Source organism: Mobula hypostoma, chromosome 13 (assembly GCF_963921235.1).
Source record: "Mobula hypostoma chromosome 13, sMobHyp1.1, whole genome shotgun sequence".
NCBI lineage: Eukaryota > Metazoa > Chordata > Chondrichthyes > Myliobatiformes > Myliobatidae > Mobula > Mobula hypostoma.
This window is the reverse complement of record NC_086109.1, coordinates 9378492-9391174: the sequence shown is the minus strand read 5'-3', so window position 1 is coordinate 9391174 and position 12683 is coordinate 9378492. Positions and strand designations below refer to the sequence as shown.

Here is a 12683-nt window from a genome sequence, read left to right as displayed (position 1 = left end):
TCATTAAGGAGCTCACCACCCAGATCATGCTCATTGCTACCATCAGGAAAGAGGTACAGAAGCATGAAGACACACACTCAACAATTCACGACAGCTTCTTCCCCTCTACCATCCGATTTCTGAATGGACATTCAATCCATGAACACTACCTCACTTCTTTTTTTGTTTCTATTTTTGCACTACTTATTTAACTATTTAATATATACATACTTACAGCAATTCACAGTTTTTCCTCTCTATTATTATGTACTGCACTGTGCCTCTGCTGCAAAGTCAAAGTTCAGGTCATATGCCAGTGATATTAAACCAGTTTCTGATATTCTGTTACTCATCCATTCACAAAGGTAATGTGAACATCCATCAGGCCACTTCAGTCTTGTCAACCACAGTCAACTGCAGTTGGGGATCTTGAGGCACAGCTGGAGTAGGTAAGACAGGGATGGCAGAAAATCACTCTCATAATACAAACCACATCAACTTTGACAAGAATCCAAGAAGTTTAACAGTTTAAATCTCCATATTATATCAGGTTCTTGAACGCTTGAATTTTAATTCCCCAATTACCAGAGTTGGGGTATGAAGGTCTTAATTAGTAAAGATGTCAAAGATTATGGGGAGAAGGCTGAAGAATGGGGTTGAGGGGAGAAATAAATCAGCCATGACTCAATAGCGGAACATACTCAATGGGACCTAATGGCTGATTCTGCTCCTACGTCTTATGATCCTACGACAACATCTCTTGACCGAACACTCAGGCATCTGGACACCTTTCCAGTAATATATCTACAATGCTGCCGTAATGATTACCTTAAAAAAATAGAACAACCATCTTACTACCTTGAGTCAGTAACCTAGCATTCCCATTATGTATGGCTTCCCTTTGAAAGTCTTAGTACATCTGAATTACTGGTACGATACAAATGCTAATTTTTTTGTTGCAGTCTACTACAATTATTGAAGATTGGGTCCCCTACCTGCTGCGTTTGCTCAGAAATCCTGCATCTCTTCAACTTTGATTAGCTACGGTGGTTGTCAGGTCCGGAGTTCCTTCTTAAAGATTCGACAGTTCAATAAACCCTTCCTTTTGAAGCAATTCGGGGTTATGATCCCAACACAAGGCTAACAGTGAATTTCATAACCGGGACAACTCACTAACGTTTGCACAGTTTACACAAAAATAGACACAGGCACTCTTTACTAAGAATTTACCAATGTTTCTATTGAACTAACATTTTGCAATCTAGGTTAAGGTGTTCTGTACTGCAACAAAATTCCAGTAAATGCAATAACTCAATCCAGGTTAACTGACAAATACACCCACTATGCCATTCTCAGCACAAGTTTCATTATGACGTACGACCACATCAAGCTCCAGACACTCGCTATCACACATAACAAACTGCAGTCGCGCTTAAAGCTTCGCTGACAGTGCCAGGATTACCTTGGTAACCCAGCACTCCCATTACGTATGGCCTCACTTTGATGCAGCCCGCACTGGTGACCATGAACTCTGTGTGATACTCTTATTGGGGTCAACAGTTAAATGCGATTCTCACAAAGATTTATGAGCTTACAAACAGGGTCTGACTCCTACTAAAGCAAATTTATTGCCTGAAATACACTAATTATGCTCATAGAAAAATGGTTCTTTATTTGCAAGAAGCAGGGTTGTAATCTTTAACTCCAAGTCACAAAGGTTCAGACGAAAAATAGACTTGTTAGTTCACAGAGGCCTCCTCTGTGTTGCACTGCAGACTGTACCAGTCAGCAGTTAGCACTGTCACTGTACTGTATTAGTGCAGGACAGGTGGTACATTGACACTTTCAAGCAGTTTGCCCGATACAGTCACACCTCATTAATCCACATTTTGAAGAGTCGGACTAATGAGGTTGTAGGACTTTCAAGGCTGCTCCATTTATTGAGGTAAGTTCAAAGGCCTAGTATGGAAACACCTATGCCTAGGAAGGAAAAGGCCACAGAAAACGGTGAATACAGCCTACTCTTATCACAGAATCGGAATTAATATCACCGGCATATGTCATGAAATATGTTAACTTGCAACAGCAGTACGATACATGATAAATATAGAGGGAAAAAACTGAATTACTCTAAATATATACACATGTATATTAAATAGTTAAATCAAATAAGTAGAACAAAAACAGACATTTTTTAAAAAGTAGTGAGGTAGTTGTATTGGAGGGGTTGTGACTGTCACGTGACAGCACTGCCCACTACCTGGTTGGAAGGCATGCCACCTGCCAATCAAGGTTTGACCCCTCCTCAACCATCAATACACACCTAACCATTGGCCCCTTTAATTAGTCTTCTACTTGGCCTCGGGCAATTGGCCTTTATAATCAGCTTAACTCTGCTGGCACTGAGCCATGGCCCACCCCACCCCTGTGAATTACCTGGTCTGGACCCTCCAGCACTCCTGCACTAAAAGGGTGCCACGTGTGGACTCTCTCTTTGCCATCTCCCATCTCCGAGGGACCACCCTGCTTCACTCCAGACTGAGAACCGTGGAACAGCGCTGGAGAAATTGTTGGTGAGCTGTGCATTGAATAGGGTTGGGAGCATTGATTACTGTCCCTAATAGCATAGAGCCATGCCTGTACAGAGTCAAAGGGTGGTGGGTATCATATTGACTTTTCCCTGGGGGGGGGGGGGGGGGGGAGTGCATGTACTTTGCTCCCATGCGATTTTCCCACAACTGCTGTAAATTCTGCACATGTGCGTGTTGCTTCTGTTGTCATTTTCCCACGTTTGCCTTCTGTAAATAAAATCCTTTACTACCAAGACTGTGTCCAGAGTCCTTGCCTTTGAGACCTACCGAATCTGTTTCCTCACTTACAACAGTAGTGTTCATGGGTTCAATGCCCATTTAGAAATTGAATGGCAGAGGGGAAGAAGCTGTTCTGGAATGCCAAGTGTGCCTTCAGGCTTCTGTACCTCCTTCCTGATGGTAATAATGAGATGAGGGCATGTTCTAGGTGGTGGGAATCCTTAATGGTGGACACTGCTTTTCAAGGCACCACTCCTTGGAAGATGTTTCCACCTCTGATCCCTCTATGAGGATTAGTTTGTGTTCCCTCGTCGTACCCTTTCTGAGTCCACAATCAGTCCTTCGGTATGACTGATGCAGAGTGCACTGAATTAGCTGGTATACTTCGCTCCTCTGCGTGCTCTCGTCTCCATCTGAGATTCCGCCAACAATGGTTATCTCATCAGCAAATGTATCAATGGCACTTGAGGCATCCTCCCTACCATTGAGCACATTTACAAAGAGTGCTGACACAAGATAGCAGCATCCATCAAAGACACCCACCATCTATGCCATGCTCTCTTCTCACTACTATCAGGCAGGAGGCACAGAAGTCTTAAGTCCCGTACCACCAGTTTCAGGAACAGTTCTTGCCCTTCAACTATCAGGCTCTGAACCAGAGCAGACAACATCATTCAACACTACTCGGAACTGATTCTATGACCTAGAGTTTCACTTTCAAGGAACTCTTTACAACTCATGTTCAGTATTATTTTTATTTGCACAGTTTGTCTTCTTTTGCACAGTGGCTGTTTGTCAATCTTTGTTCATATTGCAAAACTCTATTGTATTTCTTTTATTTTCCTGTAAATGCCTACAACAAAATGAATCTCACAGTAGCATATGGTAACATGGAAAATAGACCATTACAGCACAATACAGACCCTTCTGCCCAAGATGGTGTACCGACCTACTCTAAGATCAATCTAAGCTTTTGCTACGACCTAGCCTTCCACTTCACAGTCATCTACGTGCTATCTATGAATTTCTTAAAATGTTCCTAATGTATCTGCCTCTTCCACCACCCCTGGCAGTGCATTCCACACACCGACCACTCCCTGAAAAAAAAAAGCCTTACCTCTGGCATTTCCCCCCCTACACTTCCCTCCATGCACCTTAAAACTATGGTCCCTCATATTAACCATAAATGTACTTTTAATAATAAATTTACTTTGAACTTTCAAGCACTTAAGTGTTCCTTTAGCAGAAAGCATCAACTGTTTATTCACTTCTATAGATGCTGCCCAACCTGCTGAGTTCCTCCAGCATTTTGTGTATGTGTGCTGCTCTGGATTTCCAGCATTTACAGACTTTTTCGTGTTTATGATTTTTATATTCTGTTGGGAAGGCAGAATTAAAGAAAATGCATCTGTTTTTCCTGATACTTTATCTCCAAATATGGTTGTTGTTCAATATTCTCCACCGAAGAATTCTGCACACTGTTATACGTATTTTTTGAACAATGCACAACCACTTAAGTCTTCAATGAACATTTTGTGCTCTCTATTGAATAGTAAAAAGGTCATAATTACACAATACACACTGATGCTAAATGTTCCAGCATAAAAGCTGGTAATATTGATCTGAGGCTGCAAATACTTAAGCTGCAAGCCAACTATATGCAGACACAAAATAAACAAAAAAATCTTTGCAAAATGTCAAGCTAGAAGACTGACTTAAAAAAAAGCATCCTTGAATGGCAGACAAAAACAATGGTACTCAAGTTTAGAATACAAGCATCAAATTGTCAGGTAAAGTTGAAATCTATACAAAAATATTTCAACACAGAATTCTTAGTCATATATTGGGTTGATACTTTCTCATGTCACATCTGTGAATTTCCAAAAATGTTAACAAAGCAAGGTACGTTAACTGTATAAGTACCTTGCAAACACTCCCTGGAAACAGAAATCCATTTATTACGCAAAGTTGCAGCATTTCAAGTCTTTCAGTCCTGTACAACAACTCTACGTTCATTAGCAGTTCAGTGATTTTTGTTGGGGTGTATTCCTATCGCACCCCAACCCCTCCCTCCCCCAGCCACTGCCCATTCCTGCCTGTCACCTCTGAAAGCACCCTAATCACTCTAATTGGATTTTTTTAGCTTGATTTTAAAAATTCAGAGAATCTCAAACACACACACTTGGAGATCCTTTCCGATCTCTGTCCCAGCCGTAATAGATACCACAGAGAAGTGGATTCTCTCATTTCAAAAACTCGTGTGATTTAAAAAAAGCAACACAAAAGAGCTCTCCAGCACTGATTCCCCCAATAACAGTGGGGTAGTTTCTAATTCATCATCCTCATTTAAAAAGTAAGAAGACAAGGATCATCCCCTTAAAATCCACCATTTTGCCCAGACTACCTGAAACTCACCAGTGCTGCTGAGATATCCTACTTATGCAAGCTTGCATGACTCCTGCCAGACATTAATTTAATTCTGGAACAGCACAAGCAGCTGACAGACATTAAGTGCCATCTTGCAGAATAATTGCATCATCATCTGATTTCCAAAACGTGTTAAATAATTCTTTGGGCAGCGAAGTTAGCAACCAATAAAGTTAAAAAGATCATATTCTAATTCATAACATTATATTACATATGCAAATATTAAGCAACACCAAACGAAATGATTCACAGGAGTTTCACATGAGGCTGAATATTCTCCCACCCTCCCCCCCCAGACACATCAGACACATCAGACACAAACTACTGTCTACAACAGCAATCGTGATTCCATTTCTGTAGGCCCGAGTTCTACTCTCTTTTTCTTGCTTATCTAGGTCGATGAGTACTCCTAAACACAAGCGGTTCTGCAGGTGCTGAAAAATCCAGAGCAACACACAAAATGCAGAAGAAGCATCGATGATTCCAGGCCTGTATTCAATGGAGCTGGGAAGGATTCAAGATCATTTCATGTTCTGACTGGTACAAAGAACCAAAGTGCTAGCAACTTCAGAGAAGAGCATCCAATGCAAAGTTAAGGGGATCCTGTTCAATAAGAACACTCCACAAATGAACGCAAAATCCAAGAGACTAATAGTACTCTAACTTCACAATTATTCAATATTAAGAGTTCAAAAATACGGTTCAAGAGTTTTGTATGCAATGTGAACAAGGCAAAATAATACAAAAAAAAACCATGTCTTCTGTAATTTTCTTTCTTGCCCCTAATTTCTCTCCCTCCCCACTTTAATATGGGGTGGTAAGGCCACATAATGGTTAGTATAACACTATTATAGTGCCAGCAATCACTAATCAGGATTCATTTCTCACTGCTGCTACAAGGAGTATGTATGCTCTCCCCATGACCCATGTGGGTGTCCGCTAGGTGCTCCTGGTTCCTCCTACATTCCAAAGACACGGGGTTATGGTTAGTGAGTTGTGGTATGGTTGATATGTGAGGGCTGACCCCAGCACAATCCCCTCTTCAAAAAGGGCAAGAAGAGTCCTCATCGACGGATCAAAAGTTGGAAGAGCAAGCAGTTTCACGTTCCTGGGTACCAACATCTCTGAGGATTTATCCTGGGCCCAACAATATCAAAGAAGGCACAGCAGTGGCTACATTTCATTCCGAGTTTGAGGAGATTTAGTGTGTCACCAAAGATACTTACAAATTTCTACAGATGTACCGTGGAGAGTATTGTAATTGGCTGCACAACCATCTGGTATAGGGAGGGCTACTGCATGGAATCAAAATAAGCTGCAGAGAGTTGTGAACTCAGTCAGCTCTATGATGGGCACTAGCCTCTGTAGTAACCAGGACATCTTCACGGAGCGATGCCTCAAAAAGGCAGTCTCCATCATTAGGAACTCCATCATCTAGGGCATGCCCTCTTCTCATTGTTACCATCAGGAAAGAGGTATAGGAGCCTGAAGGCACACTTTCAATGATTTAGGAACAGCTTCTTCCCCTCTGCCAACCAGTTTCTGAATGGACATTGAACTCATAAATATTACCTCACTACCTTTTTTATTTTTATTTTTGCACTACTTATTTATTTAATATATTACTGTAATTCAGTTTTTTCCCTCTATTATTATGTATTGCACTGTACTGCTGCCTCAAAGACAACAAATTTCACAACATATGCTGGTGATATTAATCCTGATCCTGATTCAATATGGCCTTAACACCACATTTCAATGTACATGTGACAAATAAAGTGAATCATTCTTCCTTAATTTCATCCCAGTAGACATTATTTATTTTGTATTTGTTTGTTTATGGGACATTGGTATAGTCAACATGCCTATCCTTCACTAGCTCTGAACAGAATGGCTAATGGTGCAGAGCCATAGACCGTGTGCATTGAGTATCTACGATTTCTTTTTTTCTGGAGGACATTGGTGAGCAAGGTACATTTTTCAACGATTTGGTGGTTTCATGGCTACTAAGACTGTCATGACATTATTGGAATATACTAGTTTTATAGTTCAGATTTAACTACACAAAATTGCCACTGGGATTCAAACTCATAATTCCAGATTAATAGTCCACAACTCTGGATAGCAATCCAATAGCTTCATCATTATGTTACCACAACTACAAAGCAAGTGCCTGTAGCCTATCCAATTGTGGGGATGGTACTGTTACATACAATACTGTCTTCAAAAAAGTACTTACTAATCACAACTCCAACCAGGTAATCAACTAGTTGTCGATCTCTTATTGCAGTCAAAATATATAGGCTTTGCAATGTGTGAAAACACATCAAAAATATATCGTATTCTGAAACACTGCACAGTTCAATCAAGTTTCCTCGTACGCAGTCCCTTGGGACAAGGATGAATCAATTCCATCATCTATAGCCTTTCGTTGACTCCATGTTTCATAGCCTCTGTCACTATTTCCACTCTTTCTTGCCTCATCAGCTTACCATCCCTCCTTATCTGGACTCCACTATCACTATCAGCTCTAACCCAACTTCTTTATGCTAGCCACCTCCCCCATCTTTCACTCCAGATGAAGGGCCTTGAACAGAAACACTGATTGTCTATTTCCTTCCACAAGTGATGCTTGACCCTCTAAGTTCTTCAGCATTTTGTTGATTGCTTTCAATCCAGTTTTATACTTCAAAGACAGCTAACACAAGGTGAAGATTAGCTTTGTACATCAAAAGATGCAGGAAAATGTGTCGCTCACATCAAGGACTGCACAGACCAAGGATGTGCTGGGGCAGCCCGCATGTGTCGCCATGCTTCCAGAGCCAGCATAGCAGGCCTACAACTTACTAACTCAACCGTGTGGGTGTTGCTTCCTGCGGCTATACTGAGCTCCTCGACTTCATTCACTTTATCTCCAACTTCCACCCTGCCCTCAAATTTACCTGGTCCATTTCCAACACACCTCCCTCCCCTTTCTCGATCTCACAGTCTCTATCTCTGGAGACAGCTTATCTACAGATGTCTATTATAAACCCACGGACTCTCACAGGTACCTGGGCTATACCTCTACCCACCCTGTTACTTCTCTCAATTCCTCTGTCTCCACCACGTCTGCTCTCAGGATGAGGGTTTTCATTCTAGAATAAAGATGCCCTCCTTTTTCAAAGAAAGGGGCTTCCCTTCCTCCACCATCAATGCTGCCCTCACCCATATCTCTTCCATTTCACACGTCTGCTCTCATCCCCTCCTCCCACCATCCTACTAGGGACCGAGTTCTTGTTATCCTCAGCTACCATCCCACCAACCTCTGCGTCCAGCACATAATTCTCCGAAACTTTCACCACCTCCAACTGGATACCACCACCAAGCACTTCATTTCCTCCATTTTCTGCTTTCTGCAGGGGTCGCTCCCTACGCGACTCCCTTGTCCATTCGTCCCTCTCTACTGAGCTCCCTCCTGGCACTTATCCTTGCAAGCAGAATAAGTGCTACACCTGCCCCTACACCTCCTCCCTTACTACCATTCAGGGCCCCAAACAGTCCTTCCAGGTGAGGCGACAGCTAGAGTCTGAAGGGGTCATATACTGTGTCCAGTGCTCCCGGAGTGGCCTCCTGTATATCAGTGAGACCAGACGTAGATTGGGAGACAGCTTTGCCAGAAGAAGCGGGATCTCCCAGTGGCCACCAATTTTAACTCCTCTTCCCATTCCGATAGGTCAATCCATGGCCTCCTCAGCTGTTGCAACAAAGCCACACTTGGGGTGGAGGAACAACATCTTATATTCCCTCTGGAACATCGATTTCTCGAACTTCTGGTAATGCTCCTCTCCCCTCGCCCTCTCCTTCACCAGTCCCCATCCCTTTTACCGTCTCTCCTTGTCTGTCCATCACCTCCCTCTGGTACTCCTCCCCACTTTTTTTTCCATGGCCTTTTATTCCCACCCATCAGATTCTCTCATCTCCAGCCTTGTAGTTCTTTCACCAATCTACTTCTCATCTATTTACTTCATCTCCCCCCCTTCCCAGTTTCACCTATCACCTTGCATTTCTCCCCCATCTTTTAAATCTACTCATCTTTTTTCTCCAGTCCTGCCGAAGGTTCTGCCCAAAACGTCGACTCTACTTTTTTTCCCCATTGACGTTGCCTGGCCTGCTGAGTCCCTCCAGTATTTTGTGTGTATAACTTACTAACCCATATGTCTTTGGAATGTGGGAGGAAACCAAAGCACCCAGAGGAAACCTACACAGTCACAGGGACAGCGTACAAACCCCCTACAGACAGCAACAGAATTGAACCTGGGTCGCTGGCACTGAAAGAGCATTACGCTAACCACTATACTACCATGCTGTACCAGCCTGCAAACTGCAAAATGTTCCATAGTTTGGGCAGGAGGCAGTCAATGGGGTGAGCAGGTAGTTCATGAGGTAGTGGGCTCCTTCTAAAATGCTCTTGTCTGGGTCCTTACACACGGATTATCAATACCATCACAAAATACAACTTCTCCGTATTGAGCAGTCATAGGCCAGGGATTTGATGTTATGGTGTTCTCTGAGCTTGGCAATTAGCTTGCAGCCATCACCAGATGAGGTGACAACCCCAGTGTGCAGTTTTTAGTGTTTCTCTCTGGGAGTGCTCTCATTTATATATAGCTTCCCGGTTTGCTAGCCTTAGTCCTGATTGGCTACCCCTTCAGTTGACCTTTGAATTCTATTGGCTCACATTTCCTTGGCTGTTAGTGGTTCATACTTGCTGTCTATTTCAATATGTTTGTTTATGGAGCTATCAGGATAGAACCACACTTCTAAAAATTCTCGTGCCTACTCCATGTTTGCCTGCGCCAGAACCTCCATAGTGTCCCAGTTAAAGTGGTGCTCTTCTTGGGCTTCATGTACCGAGATCAGAGACAGTGGATCATGTCTCCATACCACCAGTTTGTGTTCCTGTAAATTAGTTGGGCCAGGGATTTCCAAGAGTCAGTAACTATTTATGTTTCTTAAAACAGACATTGGGCACACCCTCAGGTCTTTTACTCCGTCCACCTGATAAACTAAACATCTTTGATGTTTGGACAATATGAATTCTTGTTTAAACAAACTGCATTCAAACTGTCATTCTAAATTCAAGTTAACATTACATGACGCTTCTGCTAAAATTTTATATCACATGGTTCAACGTTCTTAACACCTACAAAAAACAGCTTGCTGATCAGTCTGTTCACCATGAGTGTTTCTACCATAACTCCATTAACACGTTTATTTTCTCCCTACAAAATCAACTAAAATCTCACACTTGCGTTTGGATAATCCACTGCTGTAATGCTCTGGCTCATCAAGGTTAGTGCAGGTTTTACACCGTTTTCTCAAGGGAGAACTGGCTCTTTTATGAAAGGACAAAAGATCCATTAGGATGCTCGCAGTGAGAGGTTCCATCAATTATATAGCACTTTGTCAACCTTCACAGGGGCACTTAGGCAATCCTATTTTCCACATGGCCTGTTCAGCAACACAGTATGCAGAAATATAGGTTTGAAACCACCTTACACAATATAGATTATATTTTTAAATGTGAAATATTCAACCATGTTCAAGCATATGTAACATCAGCTAAAATTATTGATCCAACATCTAAAACATTCAACGTATGCTCAGTGGCCACTTTATTTGGTACCTCCTGTACTTAATAAAGTGGCCACTGAATGTATGTTCATGATTGTCTGAAGGTGTAGCCTATCCATTTTAAGGTTTGATGTGTTGTGCATTCAGAGATGCTCCTCTGTTGTAACGCGTGGTCATTTGAGTTACTCTCACTGACCTTTCTGTCAGTTTGAACCAGTCTGACCGCTCTCCACTGATCTCTCTCATTAACAAGGCGTTTTCACCCACAGAACTGCTGCTCACTGTTTTTGTTTTTCACACCATTCTCTGTAAACTCTATAAACTGTATTGTGTGAACATCCCAGGAGATCAGCAGTTTCTGAGATACTTAACCCATTCCATCTGACACCAACAATCATTCCATGGTCAAAGTCACTTTGATCACATTTCTTCCCCATTCTGATGTTTGATCTGAACAAATGAACCTTTTGACCATGTTGGCATGCTTTTATGCACTGAGTTGCAGCCACATGATTGGCTGACTGGATATTTGCATTAATGTGCAGGTGTACAGTAGTACCTAATAAAGTGGCCACCGAGTGTACACAGAACAACTTGAAACAGCTGATTGTTCCCTAAGCTTTAGTATGTTATTTGAAAATCTAAAAATAGGAAGTTGCATTGGAAACAGATTGGAGAAGACACAAGTTTTTTTATATGAAACTGGAGATTTTCTATTTGAAGCTGAAGGGAGAGCAGCTGTACTGCAGAAACATTTGCCATTTCCTCACTTCTGACTGTTCTGAAATACAGGGCATCTTCAAGTCCAAATGCAACAAGAAACTGACAATGAAAAATGATGTGTACCATAACCCATGAAAGTACCTGAAGCATTGCGGCAGTATTTTTTTGACATGTATACCTGCAAAATTTGACAACTGGCTGCCCACACCATCACATCATCATTAAAACATTTAATATTGAACATAATCTAGTATTATAAAATTCAGTGGCATTGAGTAAAGTAAATGCAAACGACCCATAATGTCAGCTTAGTAAGTATGGCATTTCTAAGACAATGAGCAAATGGTACTTTCAACACCTTTTGACACCTACAGATTCACAGGAATAGGTGTTCAAAAAGCTGATTCCTCTCACTAATAGCTGATTAGAAATAAGCAGTAAACTGCTCGTTAAATGGCACTTGGAACTACCAGAATGTTCTTGAAATGGTTAATACACAAAACCATAGTGAAATTAATACAGTGAATTCCAGTTAATTGGGGCAGCTGCTTATTTGGGACAATCCTTAAAGAACAAAAACAAATCAAGAAAATAGACAGGATCCCCTTCACTTATTTAGGATAATATGCCTTTTAGTTTGGGCAGGAAACTTGCTGAACATTTTCTAATTAGCGTCAGTCACATACACGACACCACACCATGCTTAGTGTGATGTTTTTAAATAGCGTCAGTTGTGTGTGTTTGTGTTCAAAGAGCAGTGATTTTTCTCACTAATAGTGGGCGAGAAATAAGCAGTAAGACAACTCAGAACAGTTTTGCTCACTGTGATTTCAAGCATTCAGGTTTGGAAATGCCAGAAACGGTCAGGAATGAAACTGAAACAGATTTCACTACTTGAAGTGAGGAACTTACAAAGAATTTGAAAATATCAACAATAATCATATTGAATGTTACTTTTGATTCCCATCGGATACTCAGCTCCCACCTGTGGCTCCAAGTAGCTGTTCACATGTGATAGCAGCTACACCTAGCATCGACAGGTGGGCTAAACCAGGTGAGAGTAGACAGCAGGTCTCATATCCTGGCGAGATAGGAACATGCCTGTCCTAGCATGCAAAGTCAGCTCTG

General features: G+C 41.8%; 1 protein-coding gene across 14 annotated transcripts in view; it reads right to left on the bottom strand.

Moving 5' to 3' along the window:
- Positions 1-12683, bottom strand: part of LOC134355408 (fibroblast growth factor receptor substrate 2-like) — a 97918-nt gene that overhangs the window by 58101 nt on the left and 27134 nt on the right. For 7 of the 14 annotated variants that reach the window (XM_063065242.1, XM_063065241.1, XM_063065256.1 and 4 more), the window contains exons 1-2: positions 975-1069; positions 215-419 (exon numbers count right to left, since the gene is read on the bottom strand). The exons of 6 other annotated variants lie outside the window; for them this stretch is intronic. The gene's annotated coding sequence lies outside the window, so the exon portion shown is untranslated. Of the gene's footprint in view, positions 1-214; positions 420-974; positions 1070-12683 lie in introns of those variants that run through there. One more of the 14 variants, XM_063065243.1, reaches the window with a different exon arrangement.